This window comes from Erinaceus europaeus, chromosome 19 (assembly GCF_950295315.1).
Source record: "Erinaceus europaeus chromosome 19, mEriEur2.1, whole genome shotgun sequence".
NCBI lineage: Eukaryota > Metazoa > Chordata > Mammalia > Eulipotyphla > Erinaceidae > Erinaceus > Erinaceus europaeus.
In genome coordinates, this window is record NC_080180.1 from 2095546 (window position 1) to 2121893 (window position 26348).

The 26348-nt window shown below is 48.4% G+C and overlaps 1 long non-coding RNA gene and 1 pseudogene across 4 annotated transcripts; one reads left to right on the plus strand and one right to left on the minus strand.

The window, feature by feature from the left end:
- Nucleotides 1-7038: 7038 nt before the first annotated feature.
- On the minus strand, nt 7039-24042 carry LOC132534589 (uncharacterized). Of its 4 annotated transcripts, none has more exons than XR_009546293.1 (5): nt 23928-24031; nt 14899-14982; nt 14316-14536; nt 14155-14215; nt 7039-7472 (listed from the first exon to the last, which is right to left on the minus strand). It is a non-coding gene; the product is annotated as an uncharacterized LOC132534589 (long non-coding RNA). The 4 variants fall into 4 exon arrangements; XR_009546294.1 differs by lacking the exon at nt 7039-7472 and adding an exon at nt 10906-11207; XR_009546291.1 differs by lacking the exon at nt 7039-7472 and having other exon boundaries at nt 13492-14215.
- Nucleotides 19639-19745, plus strand: LOC132534823 (U4 spliceosomal RNA; annotated as a pseudogene).
- Nucleotides 24043-26348: the final 2306 nt, after the last annotated feature.

The window sequence follows — 26348 nt, forward strand, 5'->3', positions numbered from 1 at the left end:
CGATGTTGCTAAGAACTGGCAGCCATGGAACCGGGGTGTAACAGATGGTTCCAGAAATTATCCTCATGGAGGAATATAATTTGGAATCAACCAAGTGGACATGGGGGCTACAGAACCATACTGGGGCACAGTATTCTGCAGTGGAATAGCATAATGCCAGAGATGATGATCGTAGTGTGGAAGCACTCACGCCCCATGAGGAGCTGGCCAGTCTTGCAATGACGTGATTCCTCGCGCCCACAACAATAAAACAACTAGGGCAACAAAAGGGAATAAATAAATATTAAATAAATAAATAAATAAATAAATAAATAAATAAATACCCAGAGGCCACTTCTGCCCTGAGAAAGACACGGAAAAGATCCATCCCTTGACCTTCAACCTTCAGAGAGAAAGGACAGGCCCCAGGTCCACCTGACCAGCCCCCAACTTAAGGGCCTGAGCTCCCACCTTCCCTACATTTAAGGGCTGACTGCTGGTGGGCCAAGACTGACTCTGCATTTCCCAAGGCAGCCAACCTGCCAGGGGGAGGCTGTGGTGCCCATTTTAGACCAGGGAGGGGTCCCTTAAGATCAGGCCCCACAAGCCCAGTGAAGTGGAGGACGACGTTAGGAACTGGATATGGCAGCCCGGGGACACACAGTGAAGGAGCGTGGGCTCGCAGCTCTGCGAGGAGAAGGAAGAACCACTGAGTGATTCATCCCCTGTTGTGGACACATTTGAACGACAAATGTAACCATCCATCTTGACACTCTGAGGTGACAAACAACCCACTTCTCTTTTTCCTGTGCTGTGCTTCCCGCCGCCGCGTTTCCAGTTAGGATGTGTGGTCTTGGGAATGGCCTTCTGCTCGCCCCAAGTGTCCCATCCCCTCGAAGCCCGTGAGTCACAGCTGCCCCACGTAAATCCATCATCAGCTCGGGACTGGGGCCCGGCTGGATCCTGAGATAAGTCTTCCCGACAACTGTCCTATTCTTTAGAAGTTCAATAGAAATAAGCATGGGAGATGACATCAGGTGACATCAGGAGGACGTTGCCCTCCCCTGTGTGTGTCCCAAGAAGCTGACATCTGGTGGCTTCAGTGATCCCTGTGGCCTGGGGGACAGGCCACCTTTTGGAGAGGGCAGGGAAACACCCATCAGTGTGTTGGGGAGAAATAAGAACGTGTCTCCCCGTGTGAGGAGACAGACACTGCGTGGAGGAATGAGGACGCTGACAGCAGTGTCCGGTCATTCTCAGCCTCCGGGAAGGACCCATGAGGTGACAAGCTGAGGGAGAAGGCGGGAGGAAGCATCTGTCAGACCGCGGGGGGCCTGGGAGGTGCCCCTGAAGAGCTGGGTGGCTGACTTTCTCTCTCCAGGCTTCTTCCTGCCCGGACTGAATCCTCTTCATCAGCAAGACGAGAGCCAACACCACAGCTCTTTGTTTCCCCCCAGGAGACACCCTTGAGCATCTCAGGGCAGATTCTGTTTTCATCCTCACTGCTAGTTGGGGTTTGATGCAAATAACTCCCCCCGGACACCAGTTAGGTAAGAGCACAATGTTAGAATTATCTGAAATATTCACAGACAGGAGTCATTTAGGGCTGGGGAGACAGCACAGTGGTTCTACAAAAGACTGAGCCTGAGGCTCCAAGGTCCAAGGTTCAAGCCTCAGCACCACTGCAAGCCAGAGCTGAGCAGGGCTCTGGTGCATCTCCCTCTCTGTCTCTCTGTCACTACTCCCTCTGCCAGCTTGAGTCTCCTCCACCGCGCTGGACAGGGCATCCCCACTCTGAAAACTGTCCATGGAACCCAGAACCAGTTTAGCAGAGCTGGGCACTCCTTTGACAGATCAACGCAAGGCCCAACGGATCGCTTTATATTTAGCATATACCTAGAGAGCATGGCAGGGGCTGCCAGACCTTTCAGATTCTTAAGCTGTGCTTCCATATGTGTTGATTCTTATGACAAAGAGGGAAAGACCAGAGCACTGGTCAGCTCCTAAGACACCGAGTGCCTGGAGTCTCGGAGGCCTCAGGTATGCCAATCCTGCTCAGCTCCTAAGACACCGAGTGCCTGGAGTCCCGGAGGCCTCGGGTATACCAGTCCTGAGCTCTGACACTGAGCTCTTTGGCCCAGCCAGAATGTTTTCCAAATATTTTAAAATCTGATTTTATCGGGCTAAAAACGTGTTGCCCTCTAAACTGTTCTAAAAGTTGCTTTATCGTGAGAGACCAAAGTGTCACTGAGCACTGGAATACAGCAGTGCTGGGGGCTGAGCCTGGGGTCTCTGGGGCTTCAAGCATAGAAGTCTGGGGGCATCTTTGTTGTTAGTATTATCTTCATTTATTTATTGCATACGGACAGCCAGAAATAGAGAAGGAAAGGGAGGGCAGAGACAGACAGACAGAGACAGACAGAGACAGACAGAGACACTTGCTGCCCTGTTTCACCACTCGCAAAGCTTTCCCCCTGCAGGTGGAGAGCGGGGCCTCAAACCCGGGTCCTTGTGTATTGTACCGTGTGTGCTCAACCAGGTGTGTCACCACCCATCCACCCCCTTTTTTCGTGAGTGAATTACTTTATTATTTTAAGAGCTTTGATTATGTCCACTTGAAGAAACATAAAACTCGGTAGAACGAGGTTCAAACACTTCACTAGAATTAGCAGAAAGCAAATGTGTGCGCTGATAAACTGTCATTTCCCCTTTTTATCATTGTATCAGGGGAGGTTGGGGAGAATGGTTTACAGCAGAGCTGTTCACACGTGGGAACAATTTCCATCTCCCCGGACAGGTGTCCCTTGAACACTCTCACCTGAACGGCCCTGTGCTCCTTCACCACTCTGCTCCTGAGGGCTTCCTCTGGGAACATGCTCTGTGCTCCAGAACTGAGAGCTCTGCAAACTCCCCACTCTGTTTCCTTGAAAAGTCAGCACAGGGCCGGGCGGTGGCTCACCCTACTGAGCACATTTCCATGCACAAGGACCCGGGTTTCAGCCCCAGCTCCCCACCTGTGTGAGAGGCAGAGAAGACACTTCACAAATGGTGAAGCAGGTCTGGAGGTGTCTCTTTTTATTCCTCTCCTTCCCTATCTCTCAACTTCTCTCTGTCTTATCAACAAATAAAGAAAAAAGAAAGAAAGAAAGAAAGAGAGAGAGAGAAAGGAAGAAAGGAAGAAAGGAAGAAAGGAAGAAAGGAAGAAAGGAAGAAAGGAAGAAAGAAAGAAAGAAAGAAAGAAAGAAAGAAAGAAAGAAAGAAAGAAAGAAAGAAAGAAAGAGCCACCAGGAGTGGTAGATTCATAATTCTGGCACCGAGCCCCAGCAATAACCCTGGAGGGAAAGAAGCTTCGTGTCGGAAGCTGGCTTCATACGTGGGCACTTCTCACACTGGAAACCTGCTTTGCACATCCAGGAACACTGACTGTGTCATCTTCACCGTCAGAATTCTCACACTGCTGTTATCCCTTGGTCAAGTGCCATGTTTCTAGAACAATTCATCCTGTAAACACAAATGCTTAAATATTTTTATTACTTTATTTTATTGACCAGAGCAGCACTCCAGCACATGTGGTGCCGGGATTCAAACCTGTAGCCTCGGGCTCTCAAGTCCTCTACTCTACCCACTGCGCCACCTCCCTGGTCACAAAGGCAGGTATTTTAATGAGAATGTAATCATGTGAATCAAGTGTGGTCACTTTCTCTTTCATGGAGCAGTTCATAAATTCTCAGAACGGCTGTTGTCAGCCATCGTCCTTCTGTTGACCCTCTGTGTGGGGAGAGTCCGTGGACTGCAGTACACATGGGCACAGTTACTCATCTCCCAGAGAGAGCTCTCTGCCCAGCACTCTCATCCACAGCCCAGGGCTCCGTACTTCATCATGCAGCCACAGTCATTTGTTTTATTATCATTTTTATTGCCACCCAGGTTATTGTTAGGGTTCAGTGCTGACACTACTAATCCACCTTTCCCAGCATTTCCCCTTTTATTCTTTTTTAAATTTTCTTTCTATTTTACTAGATAGGACAGAGAGAAATTGACAGCAAAGGGGGAGACAGAGAAAGAGAGAAAGAGAGAGACACCTGCCGCTTTGCTGCACCGCTCGTAAGGTGTCCCCCCCTGCAGGTGGGGACTGGGGGTTCAAACCCAGGTCCTTGCAGATGGTGATAATCGTGCTTAAACTGGTGTGCCACCGCCCAACCCCAGTCATATTCATTTTAGAGAACCAGCATGTTTGTTCAGTGTTGCTGGATTCAGACTCTGGGGATATTGAGGTGGAGAAGCAGGTGTCTCCCCAATTCCCAGGTCCGGACACCTCCAGAAGGAACCTCAACCCACTGCAACAACAACCCCAGCTGAACACGCACAGACATGATTTCACTGATGCAGCCCCAGACCCACGAGGCAGGTGCCGTGATGCACGAGTGACAAGACGCCCCTTGGCCACAATAAATGCCAGAGACAGCAGCTGGGCCCAGCACCCCAGGGGAGATGGCCCCTCTGAGGCTAGAGCCAGGTCCTGATATCAAGGCTTGGTCCTTTTTCAATTTTCTTCTTTCTTACATAGCCAGTGAGGTAAGGCCTTTTAGGAAAGACAGGGTGGGCATTGGCAGCAGCAATCATATTATAAAAAGAAAGTTTCTGTGTTCTCTCAGTGTAAAGATGGGCCAGGGCTACTTTTCATCAGAGTTAACATTCAGGCCGGGTGGTGGTGCACCTGGTTGAGAACATATGTTACAATACACAAGGACCCAGATTCAAACCCCCAGTTCCCACCAGCAGGGGAAAAGCTTCACCAGTGGTGAAGCAGATATGCAGGTGTCTCTCTGTTTCTCTACCTCTCTATTTCTTCCCCTCTCAATTTCTGGCTGTCTCTATCCAATAAATGAAGATAATAAAAGAAATTTTCAATAAACATTCATAGGAATACCTACAGAAACACAAGCTCTTTGGGGGTCTATCGTGACTTTTGAGAGTGTATAGAGCCGTTCTGAGACCAAAGAAATTATGTTATATTATAGGATCTGATACATCATGCTACATGACGAGTTGCTACCTAAAATCCTTCTCCACAGGGCAGAGACACTCCAACTTCAAGTAGCCTGATGAAAAGCGACTGTCAAAAGAGATTCTGTGGACAAGGCATTGCCAAAACAAACACACAATCAAACACTTAGGCCAGCAATTTTATGGGCTGGAATGTCTTCCTTTCACGCTCTACGCGAAACGACAGGGTGGTTGCCACCTGCCTGCAGTGAATCTCAGGGGCAGTGAGACCCCCTTCGACCAGAGACCCCCAGCGGCTCACAGAGCAAGCACCCCTACTTCCGGGCAAATACCAGAAAGCTAAAAACCCCTAGTTGAGGATCCAGTCACTTGAGGGAGAAATCCGTACTCAGGAGGCAACAGTCACTCTCAGAGAGCAGGAAAGGAAGCTAAGTGTTGAAGACAGGAGCTCCATACATCAGGAATCAGAGTGCGCTCAGGATGAATGGGCAACTCCAGCCCCTGAAACCAAAAAGCATCTTCATCTCCCTTAGGACACTTCATCTCAGCCAATGCTCGGAGTGACCACTTCTTAGCAGTTTAGACATCTCCATCAGTCAGCACATGCATCAAAAAGGAAAAATTCTACAGACACAAAAGCAAGGCAGACTTCAGTCAGGACTCATGCCGTCAAATCCTCCTTAGCTTAATGGCTGCAGTTCACTGGGGCTGTTCCCCAGGTCCTCCCTGAGAGAGGCTCCAGACTGACTCCTTCATGGAAGAATCACAGAGAGAGTCATGTTTCAGGGGAGAAGATGAGCATTTATTGGGAGAAAGTAAGGACAGAAAAGGAAAAGAAAGTGCAAGCCATGTAGGCTCCTCAAAAAAGAGCTGTAAGTCCCTGGCTTCCTGGTCTCCCCAGCTTTCTAGTCCCTTCTAAGGGAAGACAGGACCCTCAGGGGATGAGTTTCAGCCTGTGTCTCCAGGTGTTGCCTCTGCCTCCATCTGCATATCGTGACCTTTGCAGTCTGGGAGATAGGGAAGGAACTGGGACAGGATGTGCAGACATGCTGGGCTTCTAGGCCTGCCTCTGGGTCTGCTCCTGGCTTCCTGCAGGGTGCAGGGTGCTGGGTGCAGGGTGCAGGGTGCTGGGTGCAGGGGCAGGGTGCTGGGTGCAGGGTACAGGGTGCAGGGTGCTGGGTGCTGGGTGCAGGGTACAGGGTGCTGGGTGCAGGGTGCTGGGTGCAGGGTGCAGGGTGCAGGGTGCTGGGTGCAGGGGCAGGGTGCTGGGTGCAGGGTACAGGGTGCAGGGTGCTGGGTGCAGGGTACAGGGTGCTGGGTGCAGGGTGCTGGGTGCAGGGTGCTGGGTGCAGGGGCAGGGTGCTGCTTTCCCTAAACTGTCCTCCAGCATCAGCAGCTTGGGAACCTTAGAGGTGATGGCTCCACCTACCTGCCTGCTCACCTCCATCAGTGAAATGACCTGCACTTCTGGGCCACGAAAGCCAGTGCTGTCAGGTCACCCCAGGAGAGATCTAGTGTTCCTCAGGAGGGCATGGAACGATGCACCTGAAATGTCTCTCACACAGCCCACAGTAAAACGGTCGTCCAGCCCCGCAATCTCTGCTATTGCTTTTGGCATCAGCCCTGTGTGGTCTTTTACCCCGTCAAACTCAAATTGAAGCTTCAGTGAACAGATGGTTCTTTTTGCCCTAAGGAATTAATTCTTCTCTTCAATCACATTTTTAGTAACTTAAGTGACTTAAAATAATCAGGAAAATGGCTCAGAGACAGCTTAGCTGACTGTTTCTCCCTTCAGTAGAGCCAGCCGCCTCTCGGACATAAAAGTGAGGAAGACACGGCCTTCCTTAGCCATTTTCTACTGACACTCCCTAAGCCCCACCTCCTGAGCCTTGTGTGTCCCTCCCCCCCCCCTTGCAGAAGGGAAGAAATTACACCATAAACTCTATAAAACCCCTTGCAACTACATCACTCAGAGACGGCCTATTTTCAGGTGAAAATATTCATCTCTTCTCCAAAATGCAACAAAATACCCAATGTCCCAAACATCTTCCATCCCGTTACATTTAAACAGAACTTTGGCTTTGCAAAGAAGAATGCAGGCAGGCATCACAAAGCGTCCGCAGGAGTGCACTGCTCTCTCTAGTTCCCCGATGAAAATGCAGACTTTAATACATGCATGAGGTTTTATCCATTTTCTTAAGAATTCTGATTCATCAGAGGGACATAATCTAATCCCGGACTGATTTCCTGGAGGGATTAGTCAACATTTATTTTAATGCCTTTTAAATCTTCAGGTTCATAAAATCTTACATCTCTCAATTTGAATCAGATCTTGATTTCCAGGAAAGCCCAGTTAATGTCGACAATCCCTTGAGGCATGAAAGGGTGGCTGATACGTTGTAGAAATACTGAAGGCAGATTATCTCTGCTCGTGGTGCGGTGCTCCCAAGGGGGCTCTCTCTATTCAGCTCTGTGGATTCACACATCTTACTGGGGCAAACGAAAACAAACTTTTCAGTCAGCCTCCTCAAATATTTAGTGAGTGCTTTCTGGTTTAGGGTGCTACAATATTAATCATTTCCTTTATCCAATTCAGCTAAGCCCTTGCATCCCAGCCATCCAAATCATCCCCTTGGTGCTATTTCCCTGGGAGCATTCTGATTTAAAGAGACTGCACTCACACTTATCCCTTCCTAAACCATTTCCAGCACAGGCTATTTATGTCTCTTAGTCTTCTGTCGAGCTGTCAAAGGTCAGGCTATATATATGCTTACAGAAATCGTAGACATGGAATACATGAGACAAAGCACCGTAAACTGCAAATATATACTAACAGAATATGCTGGTGTGACATAGACTGTGGTCATCATAGCCACTGACTCCAGAGTATAGTCTTCACGATACATTCTGAAGAAGGCTTTTAGAGACAGGATTCCCTTCTGGGGTTCAACGTGGTTTTCACTCTAAAAGAATTTCAAGAGGACATGTGTTGATAGGTGTGCAGTTTCTAAATTTGTCCTTCCTTACAGTCTGAGACAAGTTACATGCAAAAGTGAAGTTATAGTTAAAGCTCGGAGGACAGGTTCTCGAGGGTCTCTGGACCTGGTCCCAAAAGGCGAAGACCCCTCTCTGTACAAGCTCCTCTCTTTTATACCCTTCTTACATCACACTGGGGCCCACTTCTCATTGGCCCGGTGAAGCAAACTCCTCCCCCTTCATACGACACTGGAAAAGACCTCCACCAACGTGCACCTACCTCAGTTACACTAGTGTGCTAGTGTGCATGTAGTTTCCTGTGTGCAAACCCAGTAAAGACAAAGTGTCCGTGCCCCCCGGACCCCATGCCCGCGGTGTCCCCCAACAACTCTATGCCTACTACATAGTAATAAACAATCATATGTGCTAGTACAAGGTGAGAATGTTACAGAAAACAGCTACTGAATGCACTGGTACTGAGCACATCACATACAGTGCTAGAATGTATCATACGTGAGTGCCGGGCTAGCCTCACGGGCGGGTGAGAGAGACGACCAGGGACTCATGGCTGAGCTGGGAAGCAGTATCTTGTTTATTAATCAGATACATTGCCTTTTATGCATCTCTTCTCCGGAAGTGGCAAGCGAAAGGAAATGATTAGGAGAGGGGGCAGAGCAAAAAAAAGAGTGGGAACAGAACATAGAAAGCTTCCATCTAACCAGTGGGGATTAAACCAATACCCTGCAGGCAGGGCAGGACCCAGGCAAAAAAACGATAATGTAAATAGACCACATCGTAAGAAATACAAGCGAACCTAATGTGATGATCAAAACAGAAGGTCTTAGAAGCAGAATTTAGAAGCAGACCAACACGTGAGGACGCCTTACATGTGTCACGTGTAGTGTTCGTGGATACACAGCCTGCGTGTAAGATTACATAGTACACTTGTAGGTCACTGTGTGGAGTTCTAGCTTCCCTGTTCTGTCAGCTGCACAGTAAGCTTACAGACAGCAGATTGCCTGGCCTGGCTTCTACCGCACTGATTCTTGCCAGTTCAGACAGACCTAGTTCCTCCCACAGCCTGTGGGGCCTAGGTTAAGGAGGGTGGGGCTGCCCAGAAGGAAGAGAAGCAGGGTCCCCTGTCACCGCTGTGTCCCCCAGACTCAGGAAGCACAGCATCTCAGTGTCTTCTGCTGAGAAGTTGAGAGGTAAGGGCCTTTCTCCAGGAATCTCAGACCCACACTTCTTTGCATGCCAGTAGCCAAAGGAAATCCAAAAACGTCTCACCCCGTCCTAAAGGCCCCCGACTTCCTTAGCATAGATGCCGATTCTTTCATACGGCTGCCATGGGTAGTGCTCCTTCAAACTCAAAAGTCACCTCATAGACAGGGGGCCTCCTAGATGCAAGTTTGAAGAGGCCAATCAAGTCAGGGAGACAGCACACAGGTAACGAAGGGCCCTGCATGGAGTGGTCCAGGTTCGATCCCCAGCACCAGCACCAGCACCAGCCAGAGCTGACAGGTACTTTCTCAAAAAAGAACAGAAGGTAAGAAAGACAGGTGACTTCTCACCTCATCTCTGTCCCCCAACCACACACACACACACACACACACACACACACACACACACACACGGCATGGTTGTTGAAGAAAACGTCAGAGCCTTCTAAGTTCTCCCCCAAACACTCCTGTCTGACTTTGCTATCACTGCCTTAAAAGCTGGATCTCCAAGGGGTAGATAGCATAATGGTTTTGCACAGAGACTCTCATGCTGAGACTCCAAAATCCCAGGTTCAATCCCCAGCACCACTATAAACCAGAGTTGAGCAGGGGGCTCTGGTATATTTGTACTAGAAAAGTTCAATTTCCTGTGGCATCGGCTGTCATTCTTTTTCTGTCTTCAGTTTTGATTTCACACAGTCTATAAATCCAGAAGGAGCCACTCTTACACTCATGAGGAAAGAAAAAGCTGACTGAGAAGTACTTTCATTTTAGAATGCATGTTTTTGGAAGAAAAAAAAAACTATCCTTAAGTTTGTTGCAGTCCAGGAAGGACTTCTCAGGTCCGACCCCCGACCACCCCTCTTGAATCTTGCCCCCAGCAGAGTCCCTGTGGGAACAGCAACCCAGACATGGCTCCCATTTGCCAGCTGAGGAGGACAGAAGTCATCCTCTAATTACCAGGCTTGGCGAGGAAGCAACCCGGAGGGGCTGAGCAGGTAGGACAGGTCCTGGCAGCTGAATCACAATTAGCAAGCTGACTAACAATGCAGAGACCCCACAGTGCCCCAGGAGCAGACCCAGGAAGCAGAGCTGCTGCGTCCTATTGTTCTCTGCTCCTTGTCTCTCACTCTCTGACCTGCAGGTGTGGGTCTCAGGAGACACAGGGGGGACAGGGAGGAGTATGGGGGGGCTGTTATGGAGGAAAACTACACAGGATAATGAGATGAAGTCATTGGCAACGCGACAGAAACACCAGGGAGGACAACAAAAGCCAGGCTACTCTGGGAAGTGGGTGAGGTTTGAGGCAAAGGAATCCTGGCCAGTTGGCCTTTCTCCAGAGAGTCCCAGAGAGACTTTGTCCTCACTTTTTCATAGACTGTGGGCTGAAAAACCTCCTTGTTTTCATTTAGCTGGTTGTCAGACAGGATGAACACCTAAAGGTATTGAAGGAGGTTTTTTTTTATTTTGAAGAATCTGAAAGATTGGGGAACCTTCAGAGTACTGAATATGCTTCTGCTGAATCCACAGATAGAAAGTCATATTGTTGGAGGACAGCTGAGGGAAAGCCTGGAGAAGGGACCAGGGGAAGGTCCCAGAAGCCCAATGTGTCCTGCAAGAGGATAGAACAGCTCACTGGGGCCATTCCCCAGCTCCCTCCTGTGGTGAGGTTCTAGACTGACTCCTACATGGAAGAGTCGCAGGGACAGTCATGTTTCAGGGGAGAAGATAAGAATTTATTAGGATTAATTAAGGACAGAAAAGGAGAAGAAGGTGTAAATCATGTAGGTATGTAGGAGAGAGAGAGAGAGAGAGAGAAGGAGAGAGACGCCAGCCCCCAGGTCTCCCCAGTTTTTCTAGTCTCTTCTGGGGAAGGGCGGGACCTCAGGGGATGAGCTTCATTTCAGCCTTGGTCTCCAAGGGTCACATCTGCCTCCATCTGCATGTTGTGGCCGGTGCAGTCAGGTCAGGAGGGAGCTGGGGCAGGATGTGCACAGACTGGGCTTCTGGGCCTGACCTGGCTTCCTGCAGAGTGCAGGGGTAGGGGGCAGGGGGCAGGGTGCAGGGGGAGAGTGCTGCTCTCCCTAAGCTGCCCTCCAACACTGAGACTGTGCTCGAGAGCAAACATCTTTTTTTCTTACTTTAAAGACAAATTTCATTATTTATTTTGTATGTTTAGGATTAACTTTCTAACATGTGACTGTTACCTTTCTTTTCTCTTATTTCCATTTTATTAGTAATTTTAAAATATATACTTTATTTTTGATGAAAGACACAGGGACTGATACAGAGAGAGACCAGATCAGCTCTGGCTTATGGCAGCACTGGGGACTGAGCTAGGAGCTCAGAGCCTCTCGTTCACATAACCACATGCTGTTTCTCCTGCTCTTTGTTGGTGATTTACCAAGAGTATGAAACAAGAGGGATCCCACAGCCATTCCCGTCACCAAAGCTCTGGAAAACATCTTATTTTTCACAAACCCCACTGAAAGATGAACAGAAATGTCAAGGAGACGTTCAAATTCTCTTCCAGACAAAAAGGACGTGTGTGTGTGTGAGTGTGTGTGTGTGTGTGTGTGTGTGTGTGTGTGTGTGTGAGTGTGTGTGAGTGTGTGTGAGTGTGTGAGTGTGTGTGTGTGTGAGTGTGTGTGTGTGTGTGTGTGAATGTGTGTGTGAGTGTGTGTGTGTGAGTGTGTGTGTTTGTGTGAGTGTGTGTGAGTGTGTGAGTGTGTGTGAGTGTGTGTGTGTGTGTGAGTGTGTGTGTGTGTGTGTGAGTGTGAGTGTGTGTGTGAGTGAGTGTGTGTGTGTGAGTGTGTGTGAGTGTGTGTGAGTGTGTGTGAGTGTGTGTGAGTGTGTGAGTGTGTGTGTGTGTGTGAGTGTGTGTGTGTATGTGTGTGTGTGTGAATGTGTGTGTGTGTGTGAGTGTGTGTGTTTGTGTGAGTGTGTGTGAGTGTGTGTGAGTGTGTGAGTGTGTGTGAGTGTGTGTGTGTGTGAGTGAGTGTGTGTGAGTGTGAGTGTGTGTGTGAGTGAGTGTGTGTGAGTGTGAGTGTGTGTGAGTGTGTGTGAGTGAGTGTGTGTAAGTGTGTGTGTGTGAGTATGTGTGAGTGTGTGTGAGTGTGTGTGTGTGTGTGTGTGAGTGTGTGTGTGTGTGTGAGTGAGTGTGTGTGTATGTATGTGAGTGTGTGTGTGAGTGTGTGTGAGTGTGTGTGTGAGTGTGTGTGTGTGTGAGTGTGTGTGTGTGTGTGTGTGTGTGTGTGTGTGTGTGTGTGTGTGTGTGTGTGTGTGAGTCCACAAATCTTTATCTTGGCTATTCCACCTCAGATCATGAGAACAAAATCAGACATCTTACAGCGTCCCAGTCTATGGCCATCCTCAGGCACCAAACAAGCTAGCGCATAGCGGACATCTGAGAAACTATGAACACTAAGAAACCGTAACTGTGATTTCTCTGCCTTTAGGTCCTGGAATCGATATAAAGCCAGTGTCCCTGCTCTGGAACTTCTTGTCGGGAGATCCTTGTGGGCAGGCAGCGACTAATCTGCTTTTCCATTCCCAGAGTCAATGTGCATGCATTCATACCCCGTAGAAAGTTCTAGAGGACAGGGACCAGGCCATGGCACACCTGTTTAAGCATTCACATTACAGTGCACAAGGACCTTGGTTCAAGCCCCCGGTCTCTACCTGTAGGGGGAAAGCTTCATAAGCGGCAAAGCAGGGCTGCAGGTGTCTCTCCCTCTCTATCTTCCCCCTTCCCTCTTGATTTCTGGCTGTCTCTATCCAATTAACAAATAAAGATACTTTTTTAAATATTAAAAAAAAGGAAGTTCTCAAAGAGTAGGAAGAGCATTCACTTTTAGCAGATTTTCACATGAACACTGTGCACGGGATGGGGACTCAGAGAGGCCTTCAACACCTCTGTTTCTCTGTTCTCCAGGTCCGCCTTGTCCTCTCCCAGGACTGTCCCACACCCTGTGTCACCAGCTCTCAAACCGCGGAGCAGCAACCCCCAGCAACCCCCAGCAACCCCGGGGTTTCACCCCTTTGTGTAGAGTTTTGTGTTTCCTGGGAGAGATGAACTTTTACTATCAAACACTTAGCCTGCAACTCAATTAGAAGCCTTTTTTTCTTTTTTTTTTTAAGTTTTTGTAGACATGACCTTAATGAACTTAAGAAAAGTTTATTTTATTAAGAACAAATAAGGTTGGGGGCCAGGTCATGACACACATGGCTAAGCACACACATTAATAATACACAAGGACCCGGGTTCAAGCCCCTGGTGTCCACCTGCAGGTGGAAAGCTTCACAAGCCGTGAAGCAGGGCTGTGGATGTCTGTCTATCTCTCTCCCTTTCTATCTCCTCCTATCAATTTCTCTTTGTCTCTATCCAATAATGAGTAAATAAAATATTCATTATATATATCAATTTAAAAATGATAGTGTGGCAACTCCCTGATGATGAATCAGAGCACTCCCTATGGTGCAGAGAGCATGCACCCTGAGGGGCTGGCCCCTAACGTTTTGAGAGCCACATCTCCAAGGATGAAGATCATCCCTGTCCACAAGTCATCCCCCGGCCCTGTTTTCAAGGGGCAACATCCTGATGGACTGACTGACCAAGGCCCAGCTCAGCAGTGGCCCTGGGTGTGCTTCTGTTTGCAAAAGCACACGGCTAAGCCCTAGAGACTTGGTGCTCTGCAAAGGAAGACAACTTGTTGCCTGCTAAGGTCCCACTCTCCCCCACTGACAATGCCCACCCGACTCCCCTCTACCTCCCCGGGATGTCTGCGATGTACGGGAAAAGCATCCCGGCTAAGAAGTGAGGACGAGTGAGTCTGATGACATGGCTTTCTTGGTGTGTTTTTTTTTTATCGTGTATTCTCTCTTGGAAGCCACTTCTAGAGAAAGCTGAGCCCAGGTGACCACAGCTACAGTCTGCCCCTCTCTCAGAGCCAAAGTTTTATCTCAGCCTCACCTGCAGATGGCAAGCCCTGAGCATCCAGACTCATCTTTCAAACCCTTTTCCTGTTTATGCCCTAAAAAAAAAAAAAAGAAAAGAAAAAGAAAAAAAAAGAAAATGGGGAAATGGCTCACTGAACAAAGGCAGTGAGCCCCTCAAGGCCAAGCAGTGCACACCGGCTAGTGAGTCTCCAAGCCGCGTCTTTCAAAGGTTATTGTGAGCCATGTTTCCCTCCTTCCTTCCGGTGAGTCAGTCAGTCATCTTGCCTTTTGTCTGAGCCTCTGTGTCCTGCCCATAACTTGATTGTCTTTGTCTCTTCTGAGCTTTTTTTTGTGCTGGGCCTCATTTTCCTAAAGCATCTGGCATTCCCTTTCTCCACAACATTCTTCCTTTGTTCCTGGACAAAAAAAAAAAAAAAAAACAACATTTCATATATATATGTAATTTAGCAGAAGCCCAGTTCCCAAAACCACGCTGACATCAGCCGCCCTCATCTGGTCTTTGTTCAGGTCTGCATTTTAATTGCTTTTTTTCCCCTCCCATTTCTCAGGCACCTTCCACCTCCCTTCCTCCCCAACAGGAAGGAGTGTTTTATTTCTCATTCCAAACACTTTCCCCACTGATCTCTCTGTTTCAGATGCTCCCAAGGCCCCTCTAACCTGTTGGCTTCTCTCCCGTTGGCTGATCTGTTGGCCTTGCTGTGGTTTTCTACCTTTTCAACCTCCCTGCCCCCCTTTCCAAACTTATGCCAGAACGTACGGCCTGTGGTCTTCTCTCATCTTCATTATCATTATCTCCAGAACAAGGTGTCCCACAACGGATTTTTTTCAAACCACCTCGGCTCTTTAAAGAGACAAAGAAGGGGCCTGAATGTGATGGTTTCTACCGTCCCGGGAGCGTCTGGGCTTTGTTTGAGCAGAAAGCTTCAAACCCAAAGCAAAATCTTGACTGAACACACAAACCCAATTGCCGAGAGCAGTCCCCGTGTTCGAGCCCACCAATTGGCCGAGGGCACAATCAGAGGGCTATTGGCAGGTATCTTCTTATCTCCCTGGTGCACTGGAAAAACTCAATTCATTAAAATAATAAAAAAAGATCTGGGCCCTCATGTGAGCGGCATGTGATTTTCCATGAACGTTCCAGCTCAGAAGGCATGGTGCCTATTATACATTTCATTTAGAAATCAAACACCCCTCGGCCTGTGGCTGCCCGCTGGCATGTCAGTGAGGTTTGGGTCAGCCGCACACACTTCCACGTGAACAGCAGATTAAGGCAAAGAGACAGGGGGAGCGGCTCTTTCTTCCCCCCCCTTTTCCACCAGTAATAGGCAGCTCGAGCGTTCAAATTGGGCTGAGACTCCAAAACCAAAGTCCCACAAACCAGAGAAGCAAAGCGACTTGAGATGAAAGACGGTAAGATGGCTCTGTTCTCTCGGTGGCTCCTCTCTGTCTCTCCCCTTCATCATGTGCGTCGGGAGTCAAGGGTGTGTGCTTGCGTGTGCGCGTGTGAATTAAGAGGCTCTGTCTAGGAAAAAGACGGCATAAAGCCCAGCCCAAGAAGGACTTTGGTCTCCAAAGTGTGTGAAGGTGGGCTGGTGACCGAGTTTCAAGGCATCTGGCCATTTTTCCCCTCCCCTCCCCTCTCTGCAGCTCCTGTTGTGAGTATTGGAGGGAAGCTTTGTCTTGGAGCCGCCCACGCAGGTCCCCAAACACACAACTCTCCAAGACCTGCTGGAGCTATTTCCCAAAGAAAACGTCCCGGTGCAAACACTCCAGTCTCTGCTCCCTCACTCCGTCACCATCACACGTTGCCCTGCCTTCTTTAGTCATGAGCAATGAGACAATGAAATCAAAAGGAAGGCAAAAGAGGAGAGATCTCCCTGTCCTTGGTATCTCCTTTGGGCTTGCCTATCAGCTCGACCACTGGACTCCATAAGGACCAGGGAGGGGTCTAGAGAGATGAATATCTGTCCCAGAATGGACAGGTCTGAAATGATGATGCATGGTCGCTGGGAAATGGTGGCCCCATCTCACGAGTCTTGTTCTCTGTGAAGGGAGATACTGGGACGTGGCGGGTATGTAAACTATTCTTTTCAGGTCCTGTCCGAAGACTAACAGGTTTTTCTAGCCTCTAGACTTTGAGGAATACAGAATTCAACATCCAGCAAACCTCTTAGGCAAGAAAAAAAAAAAAAAGAATGGAAATGGTCAAAGCAAGATCATTGGCTCTTTTCCTTGAGATAACAAGAAGCTGTCACAACCAGATGACCACAGGACAGTAAGGTAACAGGACAGACAGCTAACATGTCCTTCCCAAAGACCCTCAGGGATAGTTGGAACTCCCAAAGACGTTAAGACAAATTGGTCAGGTCGGAAACCCTTCATGGAAGGGTTTAGCTTTTCAGCCTTTGGTTGAAAATTAATCGGCGTTTAGTCTTTTTGAAATGTTGACAGATGGGACAAATCAACAATGGGATGGAGGCAACCAGGTTTGGAAAAATGAATCCAGGAGCTGGAAGGAGGCCCACCTGGTTAAGCACACATAGCACTAAGTGCAAGGATCTGGGTTTGAGCCCCCGGCTCCCCACCTGCCCTGGGTCTGCTTCATGAGTGGTGAAGCAGGTGTCTACTTTCTCTCTCTCTCTCTCTCTATATATATATATATGTATATATATATATATCCCTCTTCTTAAAATTTCTCTCTGTCTCTATCAAATAAAATGGAAAAGATGGCCTCCAGGAGCAGGGGATTCATAGTGCAGGCACCAAGCCCCAGCAATAACCCTGGAGGCAAAAAAAATAAAATAAAAAACAAATCCACAATCATCTGTATCATGAGTCAAAAGCTGAACATCACTGAGGTAGTTCTGGGTACAACACAAGGGCTTTGTCAACCAGCATGATGTGTGATGCCTTGATCCTTGAGTGGCGTTCCAAGTCACTTTTCCTAGTAACCTGAATGAATTTGGGCTGTTCACTGGGTCTCTCTGAGTGGCAGGGCTTTTGCCAGAGAGCTGGAAAAGAAAAGCCAATTATTTGTCCTCTGACCACAGGTCAATACCTTCTAGAAAGTCAAAGGCCGCACTGCCTGGGCCACTCAAAAGCAGCGTCACCTGCCTTGTCTGTGGAGACTCTGGCTGTGGCGGTGGAGGCAGTGTTTACCTCTGTGTCCGTTAAGCACAGTCAGCGGTGACAGCGGATTCTGTAGGTGGTGCATTTGCACGTGGCCGCCTGACACCGTCTTCTAGACAGTCCCTGAGCACAGAGACGGAGATGTTCTCAAGAAGCTTGTCCTCTGATTTCGCTAAGTCAGCTTCCCTCTTGCCTGGCAACGCCAAGGGGTGCATAAAACAAGCAGGAATGGTGGTATCGGGAGAAAATCCAGGGGCTTAATATTTAAATTGGCTGATCTGCCTGACAGCGATATCTGGAAGCCTGGGATAGATGCCGGGACTCAGGACGCATTCATACCAAGGACACGGTGCGGGATCTAGTCTCAGACCAGCATGCAAAGCTCCAGATCAGATGCACCTGTTACCTAGGGTGTTTCTCCCTTCCTTTTTATCCAGTTCCTTATTTCTATCTAGATCTTTCTTTCCTCTCTTTTCTGGCCCACTGCTGGGGCTCGATGCCTGCATGGCTCCCCCATTCGCCATTCCCTGCGACCACTGCATGTTTTCCTTTCTGCTCTCGTCCTTTCTCATAGGGAGCAAGGGACAGAGAAGGGGAGGGGAGACACTTCCAGCCCCACACCATGGCTCGAGAGGCTTCCCCACTGCAGGCAGGGAGCAGGGGCTTGAACCCTGGTCTTAGCTCATGGTGACCTGTGTTCTCTACCGGTGAGCTAACATCCAGTGTCTCCGGCTCTTTCTTTTACATCCTACAACAGTTTTGTTTTAATCTTGTTTTTATTATTTATTTTTATTTGATAGGACAGAGAGAAATTGAGAGGTGTGGGGGAGAGACACACATTGATAGAGAAAGACCTCCAGCACTGCTTCACCAGTCCCTCTGCAGGTGGGGAGCTAGGCCTTGAACCTTGGTCCTTGAGCATGGTAACATGTGTTCTCAGCTGGGTGCACCACCACCTGGTTCCTCCTGCAACAATCATGCAACACCGTGAGGGCAAGAAGATTTCTTGCGGATAGATAGAATGATGGTTTTGCAAAGAGACTTTCATGCCTGAGGCTGCAAAGTCTCAGGTTCAGTCCCCTGCACCGCCATAAGACAGAGCTGAGCAATGTTGGGGGCTGGGATATGCAAAGAGACAATTTAAAAGAGGAGGAGAAGGAGGAAAAGAAGAAGCCACCTTCTTACCAGGCCCTGGTACAGAGACGCTGGTGGATGCAACTCATGGAGCTGGCCAGCTCAGGAGTCCTGCAACACGCCCCTCACACCAGAGCCTTGTGAGCCCCAAGGCCCTCTCTCTGCCTCTATGCAACAAATAAATAAACTATGTCAAAAATGATTCGTTTATTTACCATGACAGCGTGAGAGAGAGAAACCAGAGAGCTGCTCAGCTGTGGCTTAAGGTGGTATGGGGGACTGAACCCGGGCCCCCGGGGCCTCAGGCATGTCAGCTGGTGCTCTCACAGGTTCAGCCATCACCCTCCTCCTCCCCTCCCAAGCCAGTGACAAGACTTGATAACGTTGTACCCCGGTGTTGTATCTGCTGCTAGGAAATTATCCCTGAGATTTCTCCACCCCACCAGAGCACTTCTGGGCCCTGGCTGTGAGCGGTGCCAGGGATGGAACCTAGGCCCTCCTGTGTTCACCTTGTGCTATAGCCCTGTCTCCCTGCCTCCTATTGATGATACACACCACACACACACACACACACACACACACACACACACACACACGGTGGCAAATGTGACTTGTAAACTTTAATAGCATTTGCTAAGAATGGAAACTGATATTCACATGTCTTATGCCGGCACTGACTTATTTCTGATGTAAATTTTCTGCTTATCAGTTACACGCATAGCGTAAAATTTCAGATAATTCACAGTTCTATTTAGAACACACCGAATAAGAGTGCCCTGCATCCACAGCTGCTAAGCAGAGACAGCCTTCCTCGGCCCTTTGAGCTGATTAGTGAGCAGATGCCAATATTATCTCCCAACAGCATGCCTAGCCAGCATCAGGGAGTCTTGAGATCGGTCATTCACATGGACGTACGTCCTCAACACTGCAGGAAGGTTTCGCGTGTCATGCTGACTGCTGCCTCAGCAGCAGCACACACACCTCCCCGTCCCCTCGTCCTACAAAACTGTCTGTCCCGATTTCCAGTTACCTCGTTCTCAGTGTTCATAGTGTCGTCACTGTTATCATCTGAGAGCTACTTTACCACAATTCCTTTTATCTTCCACATTTTAACTCTACATTCTGGATGTGTCTTTTTTTTTTGTTATTCCCTTTTGTTGCCCTTGTTGTTTTATTGTTGTGGCTATTATTGATGCCGTTGTTGTTGGATAGGACAGAGAGAAATGGAGAGAGGAGCTTTGCACAGTGGCAGTATCGTAGCCAATGAGGTTTATCCCAGGCGCGATTACTGCTAATTGAAATACAGTTGGCATTGGCAATTTTTGACAGTCTCTACAGAGCCTGATGAAAAAAAAAAAAAAAAATGGAGAAAGGAGGGGAAGACAGAGAGGGGGAGAGAAAGACAGGCACCTGCAGACCTGCTTCACCGCCTGTGAAGCGACTCCCCTGCAGGTGGGGAGCCGGGGGCTCGAACCGGGATCCTTATGCCTGTCCTTGCGTTTTGCGCCACCTGCACTTAACCTGTTGCGCTACAGCCCGACTCCCTCTTTTTGTTTTAATCCCACTTTTTTAAAAAAATTTTGTGATTAATAGTGGGTTACGAGAGTTTAAGATTATAGACAGGGTGAAGCCCCATGCCACACGTACCACCAACCCCACCACTATAGCTATGTCTTTTCTTTTTTTCTTTTCTTTTTTTTTTTGCCTCCAGAGTTATCACTGGGGCTCGGTGCCTGCACTATGAATCCACTGCTCCTGGAGGCCATTTTTCCCATTTTGTTGCCCTTGTTGTAGTTGTTATTGTTGTCATAGCTGTTGTTTCTGGATAGGACAGAGAGAAATGGAGAGAGGAGGGGAAGATAGAAAGGAGGAGAGAAAGACAGACATCTGTAGACTGGCTTCACCACTTGCGAAGCGACTCCCCTGCAGGTGGGAAGCTGGGGGCTCAAACCGGGATCCTTACACCGGTCCTTGCGCTTTGCACCATGTGCACTTAACCCGCTGTGCTATTGCCCAGCTCCCTTTCTTTCTTTTTTTTTTAAGATGTACTTATTAATTTTCCTGGGTGGGGGAGGAGAGAGATATCAGAGCACGGCTCCTCTCTGGCATGGCAATGCCGAGGAGTTGAATCTGTACCCCCGGACTTCAGGCGTGTGACTCTGGTGCATTGCTGTTACTCCAGCTCCCTGAGACCAGACATTCCAGTGAACCAGACAGCTGCTGGAATACAATTGTTGATTATCCACAGTTTGGTCAAAAGGATTGATAACATCATCTTTTCCATTAAGAGCAGGCCAAACACAGAGCGTGATGAGTTTCATTGTCTTACAGAAAATCTTCAACAGATCACACGGTAAACAGGCCTAAGACTACAAGCCATCATATACCTAGAAAAACCAAAACACCGCCAGCAACAACTCCAGCATCCACAGCCCCGAGAATCATTTATCCGTAGTGAAGCACATTTTTCACTGGAGGAGGGATAGCAGGTCAGTGTTTGCTGGGGAAACGTAGCAAGTCCTTTGTGTGAGAGGTACTGGGAAATATGCCTACAAGTAGCTGGCTGTTGTGCTGGTGGGTGAAATATGAAATATGAAAGGATTCCCAGTGAACAGCAAGGAAACAGGGGATCTACCAAGCCCCCCAGTACAGAAGAAGGGCCCTTCCCAGCAACAAGAAGCTGCCATGCCCGGCTCACAGATCCCCTGGAACAGAAGTTACGTTGTGGCACCAACATTTGGTGGCACAGACTTTTCTTTTTTGGTGGTTTGTAAAGCTTGGAACACCTTATAATTGATAGCATTTTAGAGCCAACAAAGTATAAGGTATAATATATTATGTCATTGATAGAGTTCGTTTTTACTAGTCTTGTGAGCAATGCTGTGATATCTCTTTTCTCTGTCTCTCACTTTCTATTAAAAAAGAGAGAGGGAGTCGGGCGGTAGTGCAGCAGGTTAAGTGCATGTGGCACAAAGTGCAAGGACTGACGAAAGGATCCCGGTTCGAGCCCCAGGCCCCCCACCTGCAGGGGAGTCTCTACACAGGTGGTGAAGCAGGTCTGCAGGTGTCTGTCTTTCTCTCTCCCTCTGTCTTCCGCTCCTCTCTCTATTTCTCTCTATCCTATTCAACAACAATAACATCAATAACAACGGTAATAATAATTACAACAATGGTAAAACTACCAGGGTAACAAAAGGGAAAAAATGGCCTCCAGGAGCAGTGGATTTGTGGTGCAGGCACCAAGCCCCGAAAATAACCCTGGGAGCAAAAAAATATAAAAAAAGAGGTGGAATCATGCCAGCAGTGATAACCCTGGTGGTAAAAAAAAAAAAAGCCAAAAATAAACAAAAACAAAGCAGGAGGTCCCCCGTTCAATCCTAGTACTGCATGTGCCAGAGAGATGATCCCCTATGTCCTCTCTCCCTCTCCCTCTCCCTTCACCTTGTGTTAGTAAATAAATAGTTTCAAATATTGGAGTAAAGAGAGATTACAGGTAGAGAAGAGAACTGGGAAGGAAATACAGCCCCAGACATAGAAATCAGGACAGCAATGAAGCAAGAGTGCAGTGTCCTTAAAAGGAACATTAAGAGATTATACGAAGAATCCTTGAAGTTAAAAGTCTAATGGGAAAGAGTGGCATCAGCCTAGATACCCATCAACAGATAACTGGCTCAAAAGGTGATGGGATATAGACTCCGTGGAATACTACTCTGCAATCAAAAAAGATGATATTGTGTCCTCTGGGACAAAAGGGCTGGAACAGGAAGTGACTATACTCAGCAAAGTACATAAGGAGATGAAAGACAACTGCCAGAGGGTTTCACTCAAATGCAGAATCTCTAGAACTGAGCCACATGGACATGAACCTGGAAAAACAACAACAACAACAGAAGCAAGCAAACTGTGTCTGAGCCGTGTGAGCACTCTGGTGGCGATCTTTGGGAAGTCGGAGGGTGGGGACACAGCACTATGGTGGTGGGTGTGGAGTGGAGATATTCCCTATAATCTTACTATCTGTGGCTCACTACTGATCACAAGTTAAAAAATGAAAATAAGTAAATAAAATAAAAGCCAAAAAATATATACAATGAAAAAAATTTTTTGAGGGGCAGGAGAGGTAGCATAATGGTTATGCAAACAGACCCTCATGCCTGAGGCTCCCTGGCCCCAGGTTAAATTCTCCACATCACCATAAGCCAGAGCTGAACAGTGCTCTGGCAAAAAAAAAAATGGAACTAAAAAGTGATGATTTTCTGTAAAGATTCTATCTTGGCAAAGATAAAAACACCTACATCTTCTTCCCTCTACACATAAGATGAATTTGATTGATTGATTGATTGATTGATTGATTGATTGATTTTTGCCTCCAGGGTTATCGCCGAGGCTCAATGCCTGCACTCTGAATCCGCTGCTGGATGGCTCCTGGCGGCCATCTTTTTCCATTGCTGTTGTTGATGTTCTTGGCTAGGACAGAGAGAAACTGTGAGAGGAGGGAAGACAGAGGGTGAAAGCACACAGAATGCAAAGCTCAAGAACCTGCACAAGGATCCCGGTTTGAGCCCCTGGCTCCCCACCTGCAGGGGAGTCACTTCACAAGCGGTGAAGCAGGTCTGCAGGTGTCTGTCTTTCTCTCCCCCTCTCTGTCTTCCCCTCCTCTCTCCATTTCTCTCTATCCTATCCAACAACGTCGACAACAATAATAACAAAAGGGCAACAAAAGGGAATAAATAAATAAATATTTTTTAAACATCACCTGTCCTCTCATTTCAGCATAAAGTTGGGAGGAAGCCGTGGGGCCACAGAGGTTCACTTCGTCACCTAGACAACACTCACCCCCGCTCAACTGTGATAGAAATATTGCATCTTCTTCAGGGTTACTCCAGATTTGAAACGATGCCCACAGTTTGAAATCACCTGCGTAATGGAATTTGAAAACACGCAGAATGGGCTCCATCGTATAGATACACTTCAACAGCATCGGGGACAGGAAAGTGCTCATGGGAAAGGTGACGTGCTGGGGACTGGGCAGTGGAACACCGGGTTAAGCACACATATTACCAAGTGCAAGGATCCGGGTTCAAGCCTGGATCCCTGCCTGTAAGGGGTCTGCTTCACAAGCAATGAAGCTGGCCTGCAGGGTTCTATCTTTCTGTCCCTCTCTCTATCTCCCAGTTCTCTCAGTTTCTCTCTGTTCTATGCAATAAAAAAATTTAGAAAGAAGAAATAAAAACTGGAGCAGTGGATTTGTAGTGTTGGCACCAAGCCCCACTGATAACCTCGGGCCAGGCAGTGGCACACCTGGTTAAGTGCCCGCTTTTCAGTGTGCAGGACCCAGGTGCAAGTCCCTGGTCCCCACCTACGGGGGGTGGGAAGCTTCACCAGTGGTGAAGCAGGGTTGCAAGTGTATCTCTGTCTCTCTCCCTTGGAATCACCCCCCTCCTTTTTGATTTCTGACTGTCTCTATCCAGTAAATATATAAAGATAATTAAAAAAATAAAAGATAAAGGAAAACGATGTTCTTACTGCTCCCTCTGGTAAATTTACTCTGGTTAAAAAATCAATTCTGTGTGAATTCAGCAGGGTGGCTTCTGTCTCCACTGCTGAGCACTGAGCAAAAGCTACCCAGGTCTCCTCTCCCTGAGGCTTAATCAGCTTTCCCAAAGTGGATCGAGAGGGTTTTCTGTCCCTGCCAAGTGGAGCAATGCCCAGGGGAGAAACCTCATCCCCTCTGCAACGATGGCCAAGTGGGGCGTCCTGTCCATGGGCTCAGACAGCTGACTCGGGCCGTTGGGGACTCTGTGACGACAGAGTCCTGCTCCAACAGGACAGCAGAACATAGTTTGTTCAAACAAAACCTTACTCAGCTCTGGCTAGTGGTGGTGCTAAGGATTGAACTGGGGAGTTTAAGAGTCTCAGGCATGAGAAACTTTTTGCATAACCATTCTGCTATATCTGCTCGCCCCAGCACAGCAGACCTGTGCTTTCTTGGGCCCTGCCCTCTGCCCAGCTCTCGGGCATCCCTCCCCTTTGCCACGAGATCAAGTGACCGAGGCCTGAGAATGTCAGCCGTGGCCTTGTGCCCGCACAGGGATTGGCACTCTGTTCAGGTCACTGGCCTAATAATTGAGAAGGGCCCTGCGATGTCTGGCAGCTTCTCTAGAGCCGTGGAGAGAGCCGGCCGAGATCAGATCAGCGCAGCGGCCGGTGGAGCAGAGGGCTGCAAGAAAGCGCTAGGTTTCCAGTCAACGTGCTCACAACTGGGCTCTGCCTTATCTTCGCCACTGTAGGAATTGTGGGCGGTGGTGCACCCAGTGAAACGCACACACTACTGAGCACAAGGGCCTTCGCAAGGAACCGGGTCCGAGGCCCCGGCTCCCCACCTGCAGTGGGGACACTTCACAAGTGGTGAAACAGGTCTACAGATGTCTCTCTTTCTCTCTCCCTTCCTATCTTCCCTCTTCTCTCAATTTCTGAAAAAAGAATGGCCTCCAGGAGCAGTGGATTCATAGTGTTGGCACCGAGCCCCAGCAATAACCCTGGAGGCAACAAAAAAAAAGTGCAGTATAAATTGATAAACCACTTTACTTCTTTAAAATATATATATTTGTTTTTTCTTTTATTTATTCCCTTTTGTTGCCCTTGTTGTTTTATTGTAGTTATTTTTGTTGTTGTTATTGATGTCATCCTTGTTGGACAGGACAGAGAGAAATGGAGAGAGGAGGGAAAGACAGAGAGGGGGAGAGAAAGACAGACACCTGCAGACCTGCTTCACCACCTGTGAAGCAATTCCCCTGCAGGTGGGGAGCGGGGGACTCGAACCGGGATCTTCACACCGGTCCTTGCGCTTTGTGCCACCGGTGCTTAATCTGTTGCACTACCGCCCGACTCCCATACCGTTTTACTTCTAAACTTAAGTTCAATTGGGTTTTTTTTTCATTTTTGGACCATAACTTACATATTTCATGTGGACAAAAAAAATTGGGTATAGTTTGCTGTATCTTGAGATATCTTAAGAATGTGAAGGCACTCACTAATCCTTTGAGTCTGCAAGATGCATGTAGGAAATTGCTACTACGGGGCCAGGTGGTGGCGCACCTGGTTGAGCACACATGTTGCAATGTACAAGGATCTAGGTTCAAGCCCCTGGTTCCCAGCTACAGAGGGAAATCTTTGTGAGTGGTGAAGCAGTGCTGCAGGTGTCTCTCTGTCTCTCTGCCTCTCCCTCTCTATCTCCCCTTACCCTCTCGATTTCTGGCTATCTCTATCCAATAAATAAAGATAATAAAAAATTTTTAAGAATCACTACGATGGGGGGGTTGTGGGGCATCTGGTTATGTGCACATATTACAGTGCGCAAGGACACGGGTTCAAGCCTTTGGTCCCCACCTGTAGGGGGGAAAGTTTCATGAGGGGTGAAGCAGGTCTGCAGTTGTCTCTCTATCTTTCCTTCTCTCTACCTCCCCCTCCCCTCTCAATTTCTCTCTGTCTTATCTAGTGGTAGCTGAAGACTGCTTTCAACCTGCCAGGGACCCGGTTCTGATGAACCCCGGCTGTGCTGCCCTCTGGGGAGCTGAGGAGCTCTGGGTGGAGCTCTGGCAGGACAGCTGTGACGCTGCGTGAACGTGGCCACTATTCCTCAGCTCCGGGAGGACTCCATCTGCCACCCCACTAGAATGGCTGGAACTGCTGACCCCGCTCATGCCCGTCTCGCTGCAGAACTTAGAGGGGGTGGAATTGGGGTGTTTCTGGGACCGAGATCACATTCTACTTTAAGAAAGTGCCTCTGTCTTCCTGAATTTTCCTCGGAGGCCCCAGTAGCGTTCCTGTCCACCTCGTACCTACAAGGGTCTGTGGCTTCATCATCTAGACCCCAGCTACCTGTGCCCTCTGCCTCCCTGGTCTTCTTCCATCTCTCCCAGCTGTCAGGAATTGAAAGAGGCTTTT